The following is a 19,612-nucleotide window of genomic DNA, read 5'->3' on the forward strand; positions in this document are numbered from 1 at the left end:
AACATATTTGAGATGTGATGGGGCCGTTCACTGTTCTTTATCTTCGAGATCTCCACAACGTTACCCTCCAACAAGATAACATGGAAGACCACATACTGGCTCATGCTGGTCTATCCTTCCTCGATACATATGGGACTCAATTGTTGCCATAGCCCACACGTTCTCCAGGTCGGTCACGAACTGCAAACATTTTGTCATGGGATGTTGACATACTTATATTCCACTATTCGACAGCTACTAACAAGGGGATAATCAAGCTACTTAAACACCGATTTTGATGTATCTCAGGCATATTGTAGACGGATCTCTCCTGAGTACATGACTAGTCGTTTTTCATATGAAACGGCCGGCCGGAGTGACCGAGCGATTCTAGGCGCTACAGTCTGGAGCCGCACGACCGCTGCGGTCGCAGGTTCGAATCCTGCCTCGGGCTTGGATGTATGTGATGTCCTTAGGTTAGTTAGGTTTAAGTAGTTCTAAGTTCTAGGAGACTGATGACCTCAGAATTTAAGTCCCATAGTGCTCAGAGCCATTTGAACCATTTCATATGAAACACCCTAGCTTTTTCGCACCCCGCGTGCTTCCAAAATATGTACGGATGTAATCATGTATTCTTTCTTCATTATGAGGAGTATCGTAAGGTTTTAAGTATCATCCCCAAAAATGAGATGGACAATTTGTTTTGTTGTTGTTAAATCTTCTATACGTAGTTGGTTGGTTGGTTGTTTGGGGAAGTAGACCAGACAGCGAGGTCATCGGTCTCATCGGATTAGGGAAGGACGGGGAAGGAAGTCGGCCGTGCCCTTTGAAAGGAACCATCCCGGCATTTGCCTGGAGCGATTTAGGGAAATCACGGAAAACCTAAATCAGGATGGCCGGACGCGGGATTGAACCGTCGTCCTCCCGAATGCGAGTCCAGTGTCTTACCACTGCGCCACCTCGCTCGGTATACGTAGTCACCTTCAATCTTTATACATTATTCCCGGTGTTTCTTGACCTCTGAATGCCATAAATGTAGAAGTCTGTAGATTTTGCCTTTAACCACTCTTCCAAATCATTAACAACCTCATCTGTGTTGTCAAATCGGTGAGCACGTCAGGGGTTCTTCATTTATGGGCACAAGAAAACTCAGTTAGGAGGAGATGTGAAAAATAAGTCGAATGCTGCTAGATCTCAAACCCATATACACTCGTTTTTTCAACTCCAACTTGAGCTCTAGAGCGGGTGCATTATCTGTCAGAAGATGAAAATGTCTGGAGAGCATACAGCGGCGTTTCTTAATCAGAACTTCCCATAATTGGTCCAGAAGAAAGATGTAGTTTCTGCCAGTGATGGTCTGACACTTGCCATCTGTGAGGATGATTCCACGACAGTCCCAGAAACTTAAAAGTATGACATTCCGAGCAGATGGTTCAAAATGGTTCAAATGGCTCTGAGCACTATGGGACTTAACTGCTGTGGTCATCAGTCCCCTAGAACTTAGAACTACTTAAACCTAACTAACCTAAGGACATCACATACACCCATGCCCGAGGCAGGATTCCAACCTGCGACCGTAGCAACAGTGCGGCTCCGGACTGGAGCGCCTAGAACCGCACGGCCACCACGGCCGGAATTCCGAGCAGACTTTGGCGCTTGGGTCATCTGTCAGGGACATGTGACCAGTTTGGAAATGTCGTTTATACTTCACAATATTTCCATAAGGTGGGTAGTCATTTCCATAAAACGCCGAAATGTCAACATCCATTTCGTGGGCAGTGTTACCTTTCAAACATAGGAACTTTATCATAGTGCAGGCCTAATTTTCTTCATGAACTATATGACAGTCTGGAACCGCGTGACCGCTACGGTCGCAGTTTCGAATCCTGCCTCGAGCATGGATGTGTGTGATGTCCCTAGGTTATTTAGGTTTAAATAGTTTAGGTTCTAGGGGACTGATGACCTCAGATGTTAAGTCCCATAGTGCTCAGAGCCATTTGAACCATTTGAACTATATGAAATGTAATCGCAGTCACAAATATGGACAACCATCGGCTCTATAATGGAATGCCAACAGTGGAAATTTCCTGCTTATTACGAGCGATTAGCGTACCTTCAGGCTATCCGAGCTGACGGCCACACCTAATCTTCCATAGTCTTCAACCATCTGTTTACAACATGCATTCATACATACATTATGCGTATTCAGTTACAGGAGAGACATATTAATTGAAAGTCGGTCCACAGGTATTTGCGGATAAATATCATATTTCAGTGCCTGTGCTGTTTTGAAATACGATGCAATGTCACTTCGGACATGTCTGCGTGCGTCTTATCAGTTTTCTCCGTCTTACACATTGTTCTTCGGGAACTCCCTGTAACATTAATAATGGAGAAAAATGGTTCAAACGGCTCTAAGCACTATGGGACTTATAATGTGAGGTCATCAGTCCACTAGACTTCAACTACTTAAACCTAACTAACCTAAGGACATCACACGCATCCATGCCCGAGGCAGGATTCGAACCTGTGACCGCAGCAGCAGCGTGGTTCCGGACTGAAGCGCGTAGAACCGCTCGGCCACAGCGGCCGGCAATAATGGAGACAAGTAACTGAAATGTTCTACATCATGTGCTGAGAGACCAATGATGATATAGATAAAATTTCATCAGTGTAGCATAATAATTGCCGAGAGATAATCAGAACTGATAATAATAACTTTGCGATATCCTCTCGTACTACCATTCATGGCGTTAAGGTTTTAATATCAGGCAGTGTGACAGAAATCTGTTACATAGAGAAATATTTTGAATTTTTACGACAGGCCTATATAAATGAAATAATGACAGTTTTGAAAATATTGGTATGTGTGGCGATTATTTTTCTGGGAACGCTACGGGAGAGGACAACTGGGCAGCTACTCGCCTCTCCCCTTCGGGATTCCTTTAACGCGGCCACGGTCGCCTCCGGCCGAGCCACATTATTCACCTCGTTAGACGGGTTGCCCCAGCACCAGCAGCAACAGCAGCGGCGGGGGTAGGCGGAACACACCGCGTCGCGCGCAAATTAGAGTTCCGGCAGCGGGCGGGCGCCGTCCTCAGGGTGCCACCCGACCCGACCCGGGCCCGCTCAACAAGCTTTGATACGTCATTAATCTGATAAACACAAGTGGGTAATTACCAGTGTATCAGCAGCGGGACGGCCGCCGTCCGCCCAATTAACTCTTGTCGTCTCTCGCCACGCCTACCATCTGTGTGTGAGAGCGTATGTGTGCGTTCGTGTGTGTGCGTGTGTGTGTATGCTTGTGTGAGTGTGGCCGTGTGTATGTTTGTGTGCGCGTGCAGCCGCGGCGAGGACAGGTGCGTGGACGCGGTGCTGTCGGCTACGCACGAAGCAACGTGGGCGGCGCTTGGGCCGAGCCACCGCGTCGGCGATGCCGCAGCGAGGTTATCTGCGATTTTCACGGTTCAGCAGCGGCACGTAATTGTTATTTTAATCACGGACCCGGTGCAGGTAACGTATCTCGCATTTGCCTGACATTTTGTGCCTCGCTCAGCGTACCTACTTTTTTTCGTTTTTCCTTAAAAACTTGAAATTTCATGTATCTGAAACAGACTAAATACATGGTTCGGCAGATGCCAATGATGGGAATGTATAGCGCAATGCTTTGTTCACATTTCTCGTTTTGCTGGCCGTACGGCAGATTATTTCGGTCAATAATTGCTGTAAAAATTTTGCCGCACAATAAAACAACCTCAGCAATAAGTCTGCCCAACTTCTTTCCAGGACGAAGTGTCGAGGTGAACCTCAGAACAGAGGCACTAGTAGAACGTGAACACACTAGTACAAAAAGTATAGCCGGCCGCTGTGACCGAGCGGTTCTAGGCTCTTCAGTACGGAACCGCGCTGCTGCTACGGTCGCAGGTTCGAATCCTGCCTCGGGCATGGATGTGTGTGATGTCCTTAGGTTAGTTAGGTTTAAGTAGTTCTAAGTCTAGGGGACTGATGACCTCAGATGTTAAGTCCCATAGTGTTTAGAGCCATTTGAACCATTTGAACAAAAAGTATTCTCGCTCAAAGTTTCCAAGGTCTGGACAAAAACGTTGTCGGTTTTAGAGCGTAAAAATATCCAAGATGTTCTTTAAAATTTCTCAAAATTTCTATTAATATTTCAAGTGCTACCGACACCCTGTTTTTGCTACTTTCCTTTTTTTTCAACTTATCAGGCTTATGACTGGGCTGAAGAGGTCCGTCCCATATTTTCACTCCTGCGCCAATCCCTTACTCTCGAAGTGGCATCTGCAACTTGCATCTTCAGTTACTTTCTGGATGTATTCCAGTCTCTGTCTTTCTGCACCGTTTTTACCCTTTAGAGCTCCCTCTATTACGGTGGGAGATATTCTCCGATTTCCATAGATCCATCTTTCTTGGGAAACAAGAGACGACTGTCAGTGTATGAGGATGACACCGCCTTCAACCGCGTTATTAAAATTTCTTTATTCAGTGCGACCGGTTCTAGTACCACACCACACAGCCACCAGGCTCTCAGTAGGCAGTAATTAGATCTGCAGACACCGGCTTAATATTATTTTCTGATGGATAGTTGGTGTGGATCCAATTACTGCCTATGAAGACTCGATGGTCCAGTGTAACATCGAAACCGGTCGCACTGAATCAATAACATTTTAAAACACATTATTTCTTGATGCATTAAAACATGTCCTATCACCCTGTCCCTTTCTCTTGTCAGGGTTTTCAGTATGTTCCCTTCTTCACCGATTCTACAAGGAACCTACCCATCCCTTGTCTTATCAGTCCAGCTAAATCTTCCGTAGCACCACAACTTAAACGATCGATTCTTTTCTGTCTCGGTTTCGCCCATTGCCCACGATTCACTACCATACAGTGTTGTGCTCGTCAAATAACGGCCTATGTTTCATTCCAGTAAACTTCTCTGGGCCACAAATGCCTTCTTTATCTGTTGTGCTCTGCTTTTTATGTCTTTTTTTGTTGGTCTGTCATGTGTTAGTTTACTTCCGAGGAAGCAGAACTCCTTATCCTCGTCCACGTGATCGCCAGTTTTGATGTTATGTTTGCTTTGTATAAAATTCTGTACTCATGACACAGTTTATGGCATTCAACAGATCCTCGAATTCCTCTTTATTTTTACTGAGGAAACTGCACGCACTCATATAGCAAGTAATCCGCACTCACATATTTCACGCATCTCTATTAAACAATCTGAAAACGCTTACTTTAAAATCCGGTAACAATGTCACCCGTGCATTCTGATCTAGAATCGCCTTAGCTGCCCTATTTTCGAACACGAATATACGTGTATAAATTACTTTCGATACTTTCGAAGCGTGTGTTATCAATTAATCTAAACTGCATATGACTTCCTGCGAATGAGAACGAATGTAGCTTATAGTTAACAATAATACCAGAAGGGCTTTGTCATGACACAATTACACACATTGGCCAATTGCTACATACCAAAAACATGTCCTGTTGGAAAAACGCATCTACTGAATTCATGTAAAAATTCTACAAATGAATGCTGTTACAAATCCTCTCAAAATGTTTGTTTAGGCCATAAAATTGCGTCTTAGGCGTTGCAATGGATAACTCGGCTCTATTCTGTCTGTGCACTGTAGGAATATGAAGTGGCGAACTGTATATACCTGAAGTAAATCACTGTGCAACAAACAGTTCTAATCTTATTTCATTTTAGGCTACTTTCGTAAACTTAACCTTCTCTATCTTCTTTAACATAAAGGTAGATCACTTGATAGGTTTGAGTATTAATCGATTGTACAGTGATGTCATATCTTTGCTCTAGAGCTGTTACAGATGAGCGAGCAGCGATGTTGTAAGCTGTATCGCAGGGTTACGTTATCATCTTTGGTGTGCGCGTAGGCGCAGCAGCAGATGGCGGTTAGTTGTGTTAAAAAGAGGAAGCAGTTGTTATGTTATGTTTCAAATGTAAAGACCCAATTTATCAATTTGTTTAATTAAGAGGAATATGTAATGGTAACCGACCCGAGAAGGAGGAAGTGCCATGAAATCTTTCATTTACGTGAAGAGGAATTATAAAGTAATTTTTTTGACGTCACTCTTTTATTATTGTAGCGCCATTTTTCACCTACATTTCTCTTACAATTTTTTATTGATGGTAGTTTTTTCAAAAGTAGAAAAGGGACCAAGTGAGTTCCGAAAATACTTCTGTTTGCAACAAACAGAGAACTCATTGCACCTCACTACTGTCTCTGTGTAGATATAGTAATTGGCAGCTTTAGCATAACGGCGCGCAAGACAGAGCAGTACTGCAACACGTTATCCAGATTTGCGCAGAGTAGAAGTAAGGACTAAATATTTTGATTTTTTTTTTTTTTTTTTTTTTTTTTTTACTCTATCAGGGCCGACTTACGTCATTCACAGACAGTCAGATTTTCCCGTGTTGGGTATCAGTTTTAGCTCTGGGATCTGGGATTAGTTTTGCAAAACTAATTATCGTAGGTTTTATGTCAAAGCTCATTTTTCAGGCAGTTTATACTGCTCAAAATTCTTGCAGCCACATTATTCACTTCACCAGTATTAAAGGCTTGCCGTCTCGCTGCGGAAGTTTAATTTTCAATTATATTCATAATTACTTCTGCCCAGCCGTTATTATTCAAAACAGAGTATGTCAGTCATAGTTTTATTATTTAAAGAGAACTTTCAGTCGGTGACCCTGCAAGGAAATCAGAGTATGTCGGTCATATTTTTGTTATTTAAAGAGAACTTACACATTTTTCTCGCAACTGTGCAGTTTTTACTAGAAACGCTGTCTCGAAACAGTGAAACAGTTTGTGTTTTGTAATAGTATAGGCCTTCACATTACATCATCGTGAGCGTCTACTGTATAAATATTGTCTTAAAACACAAATGAAGTGCGAGAGCGCCATCATATCGCAGAAAGTATGGAACATTCACTTAGGCGTCTTTGCAGTTCCGTATTTTCTGTAGCAAATGCGCAGATTTCCTGTCATGTGACTTTCATACTTTTCAATTAACCGAGGTCAGACTAAATATGTTTGACATAACAGATTTTGTCAAACTCATTTCCCTGTACTCTAGTGCATAATTTTGATAGGTTTTATGAGTGATAATCTGTATGTGCTCTTGAGAAGGCATATTATGAGATATAATTTATTGAGATAACATTCGGGGAAGCGTGGCACTGAATTAATATTTATGAGTGTGCCACTTACGCTTTTATTACTCACAGTTAAATTTTCCGTTGTTTGTTACACAGAGCAAGATGCATCGTGACTGATGCACACAGATCAGAAAATTACCATAAAAGACTGGAGCATATAGCACAATTGTCCAGTATGGCAGTTTCTCATCAGACATTCATAAGGTAGCTTGATACATCTCATAATAAGTATACTTGGTGGAACTGGAAAACATGTCAAAACATTTCAAGGTAACTGAAATGCAGAGATCGGTATGTTTCTTTGAAGTGTAAAATCCAGACTAAAATTGAAAACAATTCACACAGTGTAATGTCTTTGTGATACCTATATCATGGCAGATCTGCCTCTAGACCACTTATAATTCTTGCTAAAAAAGTTTGTTTGAGGTACAGGTACATCTGCTTGAGGGATCAAGTACTCACAGCAAGCAGATGTATTACCATTTTATTATAAACTTCCCCAGGAAATCAGAGATGAAGTTAAGTTGCTGTTGAAATGCAATTTTTATCACAGTATCTGAACGCCAAAAACAAAAGAATTAAAGTGCCATTGCTGATTTGCCTGAGAATTATTTATGATACACAAGTATCAAGATGCCTGTCGTGTAATAAACAAACATAGCACATTCACAAAAATAAACACACAAACATATAGATACACAAATCAGATTATTATTCTGAAACACATAAATGAATAAATAACATACTCAGAAAATTAAACTCACTGAATGGTGAGAAAAAACGTATCTTCTGTGTTCAACAAATTTGAGAAAAATGTTCTTGTACGGTAGCTACATGCACGTTTTAGTGGACTAAACAAAATACAATGAAATGTAAATTCAGTGCACGGTGCAAGAGAAGAATAAAATCAATTGAAATTTTACGGTTTCATTTCTGAGTAGATCCGCTGTACCTATTCTAGCTTGCAATGTAGAAATATCATTTTTTATACTTTTTCGCTTGAAAGACTGGCTCGTCTGTCTGTTATTGTTTGCCCCTGATTTGAAAACATGCGCTCACATGGAACAGAGGTGGCCATAATACAGAGACGTCGTTTCATTCTTTCAAACAGTGTACGAAACAACACATGATTTTCTTTCCACCACAGCAATGGATCTTGTCATATGTGTATCAGTGGCATCTTCATATATTAATCAAGCTCAACTATACTTGCAGCACGTGGATTGTCTACACTTCGGATCAAGCTACCACAGCTTGGTCAAAGTCTTGCCAAATGTTGCCACTGCTAGAGGTGAATATGCTCACCACAACTGGTTTGGCTGGTGGTGGATTGTCTGTAGAACACTAAATGAGTTTCTGTCGTATTGAACAGCATTTTTTAATTATGGCATCTTTTGTTTCTTTTAATCGATGCCCAGTTTTTGGAAATCCTCCCTGAAGCGAGGATCCAATAATGTTGCTTCACAAGCAAATTGCTTTATGTGCAAACTTTTGAACGAGGTGGGTGCAGATTCCATCCTCAAGTTTAGCAATTACTGTATTAGTGGCTTAATTGCTGTGATCTGAGTTTTTCAGTCTCAGACAATGACTTTATAAACCTTTGCTTAATAAGACAACTTTGGATAAGGTTACATTTCTTTCACTGCTAATCTCTGTTGTGACTTGTTCAAAAGGAGATAGTATTTCACAAGATTTTTCAATAACTGACCAGTCTTCATTGGACAGTTTTCTTTGTGAATCCACAATGAGTATAGCGAGGGTGCTTTGCAAAGGTTTTTTGATTTTCAAAAGTTTGTCAAACATTTCATACGTGAAATTCCATCTCGTAGGGCAATCTTGTTTCGGTGTTAAAATAGGGAAGCACATGTGCTTCTGTTTATTGTGTAATTTCTCAACTGCTTGGGGACTTCTTTTGAAAAATTCCAGTATTGATTTCATTTTTTCCCTTTTGTCTGTAATTGATTCAAAGCTTGCTTGCATAATTAAATATAGTGTATGTGCAAAACAAGGTACATGCCACCATTTGCACATCATCACTGCCTTCACCATATTAGGTGAAACCTACAGTTTTATCGGTAATACCCCAAGTTGAAGTCACATTTTGTAATTCACTGGAAATGTTTTCTGCTGCAGGCTTGTCATGGAATTTAAAACTAGATAACAAAAATGACTTCAGATTGTAGTTTTCATCAAAGAAGTGAGCAGTCAATGCAATATAATTCACATTATTTACAGATGTCCACCCATCAGGTGTAATGCAGATGTAGGATGCAGCTTGCGCTGCAGATCTTTCTCGCACTAGTGTGCTGTCGAACACTTGAGAGAGTAAACTGTGGGAGAGTGTTTTTCTACTGGGAGGTTTATAGTTTTCATTTAATAAATAAGTAATTTTTCTAAGCACTAAACTCTCAGCTACATTAAATGGAAGATATTCTTTAACAACAAGTCTTAAAATATGTTCGTCTGTTTTGGCTCGTTTGAATGAAGGCACTGGTCTTGATACAGATCCAGTAATCTTAGTTTGTCTACCACATCTACCCAGAATTGAACCGTGGAAGTGCACAGATTGCTCATCTTGACGCACAGCCACTGAAATGGCAGATTCCTGAACAGTTTCTGTGGGAACTGAACTGGCTTCGTCACTGCTCAGATTCATAAAAACTGGTTTCGAACGAGTTTCACTTAACTGTTGGATACTTAGGTCACAAGTGTCTGTTTAAGCAAGACGTTGAACTACTTTGAAACCGCAACACTGCCGAGCACAAGTTATATTTAGTTTTCTCAGGATTTATCTTCATAAAATAACCCCTCATCGGGCTCCGTAACGCCATAGCTGAAGACAGAAGAGCCAACACGAACGGAACTGAAGGCGGGATCAAACTGCAGAAACAACGGATACTGGGATTCCCACATTTCGTTAGTATGGGTAATATATACCCGTCCTGCTAATTTCCATGCACACAAAAGAAATAATTGTGGAGAATAGGCACATTGACTGTAAAATTTGCAATTGTTTCAAAGAAAATCAACCATGCTTCCCACCTCTTCCCGTTCACCATTACATCGTTAATGATCCGTCAATCACATTGCTTGAAAGTAAATCCAATTTATGTATATGTCTAAAAACTTCCACTATACTCTTTTTTTTAATTAAAAATGTTGTAGGTTTACTTGCGTTTTTTAATATAACTTTACATGAACAGAGAAGCATATGTTATAGGAGATGTGTAATTTAATTGAATGTTTTTCACACTTTTATTACTTTGAATGCGACTAATGTGCTTTATTTTATTGTTTGTTAGTGTTTATAAAGCACATACACACCTGGAAATTGAAATAAGAACACCGTGAATTCATTGTCCCAGGAAGGGGAAACTTTATTGACACATTCCTGGGGTCAGATACATCACATGATCACACTGACAGAACCACAGGCACATAGACACAGGCAACAGAGCATGCACAATGTCGGCACTAGTACAGTGTATATCCACCTTTCGCAGCAATGCAGGCTGCTATTCTCCCATGGAGACGATCGTAGAGATGCTGGATGTAGTCCTGTGGAACGGCTTGCCATGCCATTTCCACCTGGCGCCTCAGTTGGACCAGCGTTCGTGCTGGACGTGCAGACCGCGTGAGACGACGCTTCATCCAGTCCCAAACATGCTCAATGGGGGACAGATCCGGAGATCTTGCTGGCCAGGGTAGTTGACTTACACCTTCTAGAGCACGTTGGGTGGCACGGGATACATGCGGACGTGCATTGTCCTGTTGGAACAACAAGTTCCCTTGCCGGTCTAGGAATGGTAGAACGATGGGTTCGATGACGGTTTGGATGTACCGTGCACTATTCAGTGTCCCCTCGACGATCACCAGTGGTGTACGGCCAGTGTAGGAGATCGCTCCCCACACCATGATGCCGGGAGTTGGCCCTGTGTGCCTCGGTCGTATGCAGTCCTGATTGTGGCGCTCACCTGCACGGTGCCAAACACGCATACGACCATCATTGGCACCATGGCAGAAGCGACTCTCATCGCTGAAGACGACACGTCTCCATTCGTCCCTCCCTTCACGCCTGTCGCGACACCACTGGAGGCGGGCTGCACAATGTTGGGGCGTGAGCGGAAGGTGGCCTAACGGTGTGCGGGACCGTAGCCCAGCTCCATAGAGACGGTTGCGAATGGTCCTCGCCGATACCCCAGGAGCAACAGTGTCCCTAATTTGATGGGAAGTGGCGGTGCGGTCCCCTACGGCACTGCGTAGGATCCTACGGTCTTGGCGTGCATCCGTGCGTCGCTGCGGTCCGGTCCCAGGTCGACGGGCACGTGCACCTTCCGCCGACCACTGGCGACAACATCGATGTACTGTGGAGACATCACGCCCCACGTGTTGAGCAATTCGGCGGTACGTCCACCCGGCCTCCCGCATGCCCACTATACGCCCTCGCTCAAAGTCCGTCAACTGCACATACGGTTCACGTCCACGCTGTCGCGGCATGCTACCAGTGTTAAAGACTGCGATGGAGCTCCGTATGCCACGGCAAACTGGCTGACACTGACGGCGGCGGTGCACAAATACTGCGCAGCTAGCGCCATTCGACGGCCAACACCGCGGTTCCTGGTGTGTCCGCTGTGCCGTGCGTGTGATCATTGCTTGTACAGCCCTCTCGCAGTGTCCGGAGCAAGTATGGTGGGTCTGATACACCGGTGCCAATGTGTTCTTTTTTCCATTTCCAGGAGTGTATTACGACATTTCGGAACAGAGCAGCCAATCAGAAACGAAGCTTTATTTTCGAAAATCTTAATCTTCATGCTGTTGTGTATCAAAAAGATTTCGATACTCTTGAAAGTATTTTATGAAGTAGTATATTAAACGTATTTCAGTATCTGTACCGTTCCCGAATCTCGTTCGAGACAGAGCGTAAAGAAACATCACTGTTTCGATACAATTAGTCCGTTCCAAGAACAAAAGGACTGAAACAGCGTTGTTTTGTAACTACGATACAGTTTCTGTGGCTGGCTCGAGATCGAATATGGTCCCGTTATCCGACACAGAGCGGAATGAAACACCACTGTTTTAAGTCTAGGGGGCTGATGACCTCACATGTTCAGTCCCATAGTGGTCAGAGTCATTGGAGCCATTTTGACAGATACACGTTTCAACACAACTGACTCTTTGACGTCGTACCTAATGCGTGCCGTTTTCTAGTTCTTGAGTGCGTAAGTGCAGGAAATTAGCCATCGTATTCTTATAACCATCTTCTCTCTACTATTCCTGACTGTGTAAGCGCAGAAAATTAGCCATCGTATTCTTATGACCATCTTCTCCCAACTAAATATGCGGATAAAGTCGTAGTCTGCAGAATCCGTGAATCATCAATAACAAGAAACCTTTCCGCAGAGGTACGAGAACTTTCGGTGATGGTGGTGGAAATGCCGATTCGGGCGTGGAGACTCCACTTCTACTGAAAAAAATCGCTCGGTAAGCCTGGAAAGAGTATTGCGAGTGTATCGGCTAAGTATGTTCCTGGATAACGTCTCCATGACGGGAAAACCCCCAAGGTAGATGGAAACATCTCTTGTCAGATAGGCTGTGAGGTAGGCGTACGGTGCGAGATCGGAGAGTGATGGGAGCAGCGGTGCCAGGGGCGGAGTGCAACGCGAGCAAATCTCGCTGGCGGGAACGGATGTGGGGCGGTGGCGGCGGCGGCAGCGGCGGCGGCGGCGGCGGCGGCGGCGGTTGCTGTGGCGGCGCGCCGTGCCGGCCGCTCACTCAACGTCACACAACTTGCTGCCGCTACCTGCGCTAGGCCGTGTCGTTGCGGTCAGTTTAAGGTGCGGTCACCGCTACCCGCACCGACTCGCAGGCCTAACGTTACGCAGGGTCACTTGCCCTCGAGACAAAAGACGACAGGCCCTATTAACTTCCTAGGCGCACTGTACACTTCGCCATCTTCATACCTGTCCAGAGATTAGTTAAATATCAGCAAACAACAGAAAATAAGTTACAGGTCAGGTGGACTTCAAACGAGTGAGACGAATTCTGACAACGAACACTTTTGACCTCGAATGCTCGGAACCACACGAAGCCAATAGAATAACAGTCGATCATTTTAAAAAAAGGAAGCAGAGGTCTGTGTAATTTCCTCGTAACAATCAGCTAAAGGCCGTAAATGGGACTCATTACGTAGGAACTACAATTACGAACAACTTAAATTGGAAAGAAGGCGCAGAAAATGTTCTGGGAAAGGCAAACTAAAGACTTTTATTGGCAGAACTCTTAGAAGATGCAACAGATCTACTACATATCCAGCCTACACTATGCTTCCCGTCCTCTTTTGGAGTGCTATTGCGAGGTGCGGGATCCTTACCAGACAGGATTAACGGAGTAAGTCGAGAAAGTTCAAAGAAGTGCAGTACGTTATGAATCATGGAGAAATAGGGGAGAGTGTGTCACGGAAATGATAGAGGATTTGAGGTAGACATCATTGAAACATAGGCGTTTCTCGTTGCACTGGGATCTTCTCAGCAAAAATCTATCACCAACTTTCTTCTCCGCCGGCCGGAGTGGCCGAGCGGTTCTAGGCGCTAAAGTCTGGAACCGCGCGACCGTTACGGTCGCAGGTTCGAATCCTGCCTCGGGAATGGATGTGTGTGATGTCCTTAGGTTAGTTTGGTTTAATTAGTTCTAAGTTCCAGGGGACTGATGATCTCAGAAGTTAAGTCCCATAGTGCTCAGAGCCATTTTTTTCTTTCTCCTCCGAATGCGAAAACGTTTTGTTGACGCCGAAACGGTCATCATAATAAAATAATGGAAATCAGAGCTCGCACGGAAAGATATAGGTGCTGGTTTTTTTCCGCGCGCTGTTCAAGAGTGGAATAACAGAGAATTGTTGTGAAGGCGGTTCGATGAACCCTCTGCCAGGCACTTAAGTATGATTTGAAGAGTAGCCATGTAGATGTCGATGTCGGTGTAGAGGACGTTGGATTCTGGAACTAGTAACACTTTAATAGTCAGAAACAAAGTAATGAGATACCAATACCATAGCAGGGATGCTACACGCAGTTCAATGACCTTAGTGTATCATTACATTTTAAATCAACAGTGCTAGAAAAATCTGTACTTATTATAATAGCGCATAACACACATACCCTACACACCTGATTATACTAGCCCTCATAGTTCAGATCCTGATTTCGATGAAGTGGTTAAAACAAACTGGAAGAGAAAATGTGCACACCTCAAAACCACTGTCGCATTTAAGCAGCCCAATATCAAAAGCCCAACTATTTTCATTTTGAAATGATTGCGTATATCAGTGTCTTAACCTGCCATTGGCCAAACGTACTGGAACATAGGCGTGTAGTTTGGTGCAGAAAATTGATTGTGAGTCAGAAAGTGAAGTTTGATGATGAAATAAGATCATGTATCTTCATTTGTGGTTCGGCACAGTGTAGACTTTGAAAATCAGGAAAACTTCTCATACAGAGCATATATTGCCGAAAGAAGTAAACCTCAAGGAGTTGGGAATGTTTTGTTATTTTCGGTGGCAATATCTTCAGCATAACGTTTTTACTTGGAAAACTTGCATCCATAAGGATTCGATATGGATGACCTGACCTGGAGTTAGACAGCAATAGACTCTTTTCACTTGTTACATGGTCCCCAGAGACTTAAGTCACAAAACGTTTCACGTGCTCAGAATGAGATTTTCACTCTGCAGCGGAGTGTGCGCTGATATGAAACTTCCTGGCAGATTAAAACTGTGTGCCCGACCGAGACTCGAACTCGGGACCTTTGCCTTTCACGTGAAAGGCAAAGGTCCCGAGTTCGAGTCGCGGTCGGGCACACAGTTTTAATCTGCCAGGAAGTTTCGTTTCACGTGCTCTTTAGTCATTTTTCCACTTTTGCTTGCCTCCATATGAATGTTTTTGTGCAGGTTGTTTCAAGTTTCTTTGCTGAAAGTGCCTTGTATCCCTTCAGTACAGATGACAGATATGTGACTTGTTTGTTAGTCCGCTTGTCACTGATAAAGCCACTTCAGTTGTGTAGCTGTGGATAGAGCTACACTCTATCTGTAGTTTTCTCTCCTCTGTGAGACAGTGTTTATGATGAAAACATTTCGTACTGGAATTGACTCTGGTCACTGTTCCAAACATTTACTTTCTGCACGCCTTGCTCTGTCATAAACTTGTTCACCTCCTCCACAAACTGTTGCGGCTTGTGACGTACACTATTATCTTATTCGCTGTTCTTACGTGTGACAGATGTAGTAAAATACTTGAACGAAATGCTGTATTCAGCCTTAAGGATGTTAATAAAAGAAATCGGCGCTTTGAAATTGTGCGAGCCAATCATTTTCAACGCTTCTGGTGCCCACATTTGCAGACTCCAATAAGGAACTGAGGTCCATACGACCTTGCAGTATCTAATTGCGATATTACATGCTCTTTTATACCTTGTAACTGCGTTAGTCTGTTAAAACGAGCTATTGTTCTCCTTCTGGTAGACACGTTTGGAACTAATCTGCAATTTGATTTCCTTTTAATGCACTTATGGCACCTCATTAAATTGGACTTGAAGCCACGACTGTAATAGACTTCATAAATATTAGCTAGTACGCTGTCATCAGTATCTTGTAATACACTGGGCCTCGACTGGTTGGGTGACGATAGTTCGTACTCACTTCGACTAGACTGTTCCTACTGCTCAGGAAATGAACACCGTGTACATTGAGTAGCCATCTTCAGGTTCAGGTTCTTCTTGTCATTCGAAATCAGTACATTTATCTAGCAAAACATGGATTTTTGTGTCATCCCCATCATATTTCCGAATTATTACATTATATCCGCGAAGTTTCTATCCTCGACTCCGGTTTCACTTCCAAATTAAGCACGGCGTGACTTTCTCCCTAATATTTGGATCACAATCGTAGAATTAATTCTCTTCCTATCAGGCTACGAGTTTACACAGCAGTCAGCACGCGAGCACTCCAAGAGAAACATTTGAACTGCAATTATACCATTCATGCAACTCGAGCACTTGTTAGTGCAGCTACAGCATTCCACCGTCTCATGGCACCAGCAGACAAGTACGGAGTTTTGCATGGAAATGAAATGAAGCAGACCCGTGTTGTTTTCGTGGTCGAGTGTTAATCTAAGCATGTTTTCGTACGTTTCCGGGTGTTCACGGTCCAAGATGTCCGCTGTGAATGTCGTTTCACGAGATATGTGACGTGCAATTTATGAAATCTACATTGTCACCACAAAAGTCAAAGTTACTAAATAATGTTAGATGCACATTAATAATTGACAGATTCAACCGTATTATGGCCTAAAGACGGATCAGCAATGCTTTTCGATAGACAATTCTCTCATCGTCAAGTTATCAAACCCAGCTCATGAAGCTAAAATGTCTGTCAATACATTTTCGGCGTTCTACATCTACATCTACATGATTACTCTGCAATTCAGATTTAAGTGCTTGGTAGAGGGTTCATCGAACCACAATCATACTATCTCTCTACCATTCCACTCCCGAACAGCGCGCGGGAAAAACGAACACCTAAACCTTTCTGTTCGAGCTCTGATTTCTCTTATTTTATTTTGATGATCATTCCTACCTATGTAGGTTGGGCTCAACAATATATTTTCGCATTCAGAAGAGAAAGTTGGTGACTGAAATTTCGTAAATAGATCTCGCCGCGACGAAAAACGTCTTTGCTTTAATGACTTCCATCCCAACTCGCGTATCATATCTGCCACACTCTCTCCCGTACTACGTGATAATACAAAACGAGCTGCCCTTTTTTGCACCCTTTCGATGTCCTCCGTCAATCCCACCTGGTAAGGATTCCACACCGCGCAGCAATATTCTAACAGAGGACGAACGAGTGTAGTGTAAGCTGTCTCTTTAGTGGACTTGTTGCATCTTCTAAGTGTCCTGCTAATGAAAAGCAACCTTTGGCTCGCCTTCCCCACAATATTATCTATGTGGTCTTTCCAACTGAAGTTATTCGTAATTTTAACACCCAGGTACTTAGTTGAATTGAAAGCCTTGAGAATTGTACTATTTATCGAGTAATCAAATTCGAACGGATTTCTTTTGGAACTCATGTTGATCATCTCACACTTTTCGTTATTTAGCGACAACTGCCACCTGCCACACCATACAGCAATCTTTTCTAAATCGCTTTGCAACTGATACTGGTCTTCGGATGACCTTACTAGACGGTAAATTACAGCATCATCTGCGAACAACCTAAGAGAACTGCTCAGATTGTCACCCAGGTCATTTATATAGATCAGGAACAGCTGAGGTCACAGGACGCTTCCCTGTGGAACACCTGATATCACTTCAGTTTTACTCGATGATTTGCCGTCTATTACTACGATCTGCGACCTTCCTGACAGGAAATCACGGATCCAGTCGCACAACTGAGACGATTCCCCGTAGGCCCGCAGCTTGATTAGAAGTCGCTTGTGAGGAACGGTGTCAAAAGCTTTCCGGAAATCTAGAAATACGGAATCAACTTGAGATCCCCTGTCGATAGCGGTCATTACTTCGTGCGAATAAAGAGCTAGCTGCGTTGCACAAGAAAGATGTTTTCTGAAGCCATGCTGATTACGTATCAATACATCGTTCCCTTTGGGGTGATTCATAATGTTTGAATACAGTATATGCTCCAAAACCCTACTGCAAACCGACGTCAATTATATAGGTCTGTAGTTCGATGGATTACTCCTACTACCCTTCTTTAACACTGGTGCGACCTGCGCAATTTTCCAATCTGTAGGTACAGATCTATCGGTGAGCGAGCGGTTGTATATGATTGCTAAGTAGGGAGCTATTGTATCAGCGTAATCTCAAAGGAACCTAATCGGTATACAATCTGGACCTGAAGACATGCCCGTATCAAGCGATTTGAGTTGTTTCGCAACCCCTAAGGTATCTACTTCTAAGAAACTCATGCTAGCAGCTGTTCGTGTTTCAAATTCTGGAAAATTCCATTCGTCTTCCCTGGTGAAGGAATTTCGGAAAACTGCGTTCAATAACTCCGCTTTAGCGGCACAGTCGTCGGTAACAGTGCCATCGGCACTGCGCAGCGAAGGTATTGCCTGCGTCTTGCCGCTTGTGTACTTTACATACGACCAGAATTTCTTCGGATTTTCTACCAAATTTCGAGACAATGTTTCGTTGTGGAACCTATTAAAGGCATCTCGCATTGAAGTCCGTGCCAAATTTCGCGCGTCTGTAAATTTTAGCCAATCTTCGGGATTTCGCGTTCTTCTGAACTTCGCTTGCTTTTTCCGTTGCCTCTGCAACAGCGTTCGGACCTGTTTTGTGTACCATGGGGGATAAGTTCCATCTCTTACCAGTTTATGAGGTATGAATCTCTCAATTGCTGTTGCTACTATATCTTTGAATTTGAGCCACATCTCGTCTACATTTGCATAGTCATTTCGGAAGGAATGGAGACTGTCTCTTAGTAAGGCTTCTAGTGACACTTTATCGGCTTTTTTAAATAAAATTATTTTGCGTTTGTTTCTGGTGGATTTGGAAGAAACGGTATTGAGCCTAGCTACAACGACCTTGTGATCACTAATCCCTGTATCAGTCATGACGCTCTCTATTAGCTCTGGATTGTTTGTGGCTAAGAGGTCAAGTGTGTTTTCGCAACCATTTACAATTCGCGTGGGTTCGTGGACTAACTGCTTGAAGTAATTTTCGGAGAAAGCATTTAGGACAATCTCGGAAGATGTTTTCTGCCTTTCACCGGTTTTGAACAAGTATTTTTGTCAACATATCGAGGGAAGGTTGAAGTCCCCACCAACTATAACCGTATGAGTGGGGTATTTATTTGTTACGAGACTCAAATTTTCTCCGAACTGTTCAGCAACTATATCGTTAGAGTCTGGGGGTCGATAGAAGGAGCCAATTATTAACTTAGTTCGGCTGTTAACCTCCACCCATACCAATTCGAACGGAGTATCTACTTCCACTTCACTACAAGATAAACCACTACTGGCAGACACAAACACTCCACCACCAATTCTGCCTAATCTATCTTTCCTGAACACCGTCTGAGACCTCGTAAAAATTTCTGCAGAACTTATTTCAGGCTTTAGCCAGCTTTCTGTACCTATAACGATTTCAGCTTCTGTGCTTTCTATTAACGCTTGAAGCTCAGGGACTTTCCCAGCACAACTACAACAATTTACGACTGTTCCTTGATCCAAGCACGTCCTGTATTTGCCATGCACCCTTTGAGATTGCAGCCCACCCCGTACTTTCCCGAGGCCTTCTAACCTAAAAAAACCGCCCAGTCCACGCCACACTGCCTCCGCTTCCCGTGTAGCCGCCAGCTGAGTGTAGTGAGCTCCTGATCATTTCAGCGGAACCCGAAACCCCACCACCCTATGGCGCAAGTCA

The sequence above is a fragment of the Schistocerca cancellata genome, chromosome 3 (genome assembly GCF_023864275.1).
Source record: "Schistocerca cancellata isolate TAMUIC-IGC-003103 chromosome 3, iqSchCanc2.1, whole genome shotgun sequence".
Taxonomy (NCBI): Eukaryota; Metazoa; Arthropoda; class Insecta; order Orthoptera; family Acrididae; genus Schistocerca; species Schistocerca cancellata.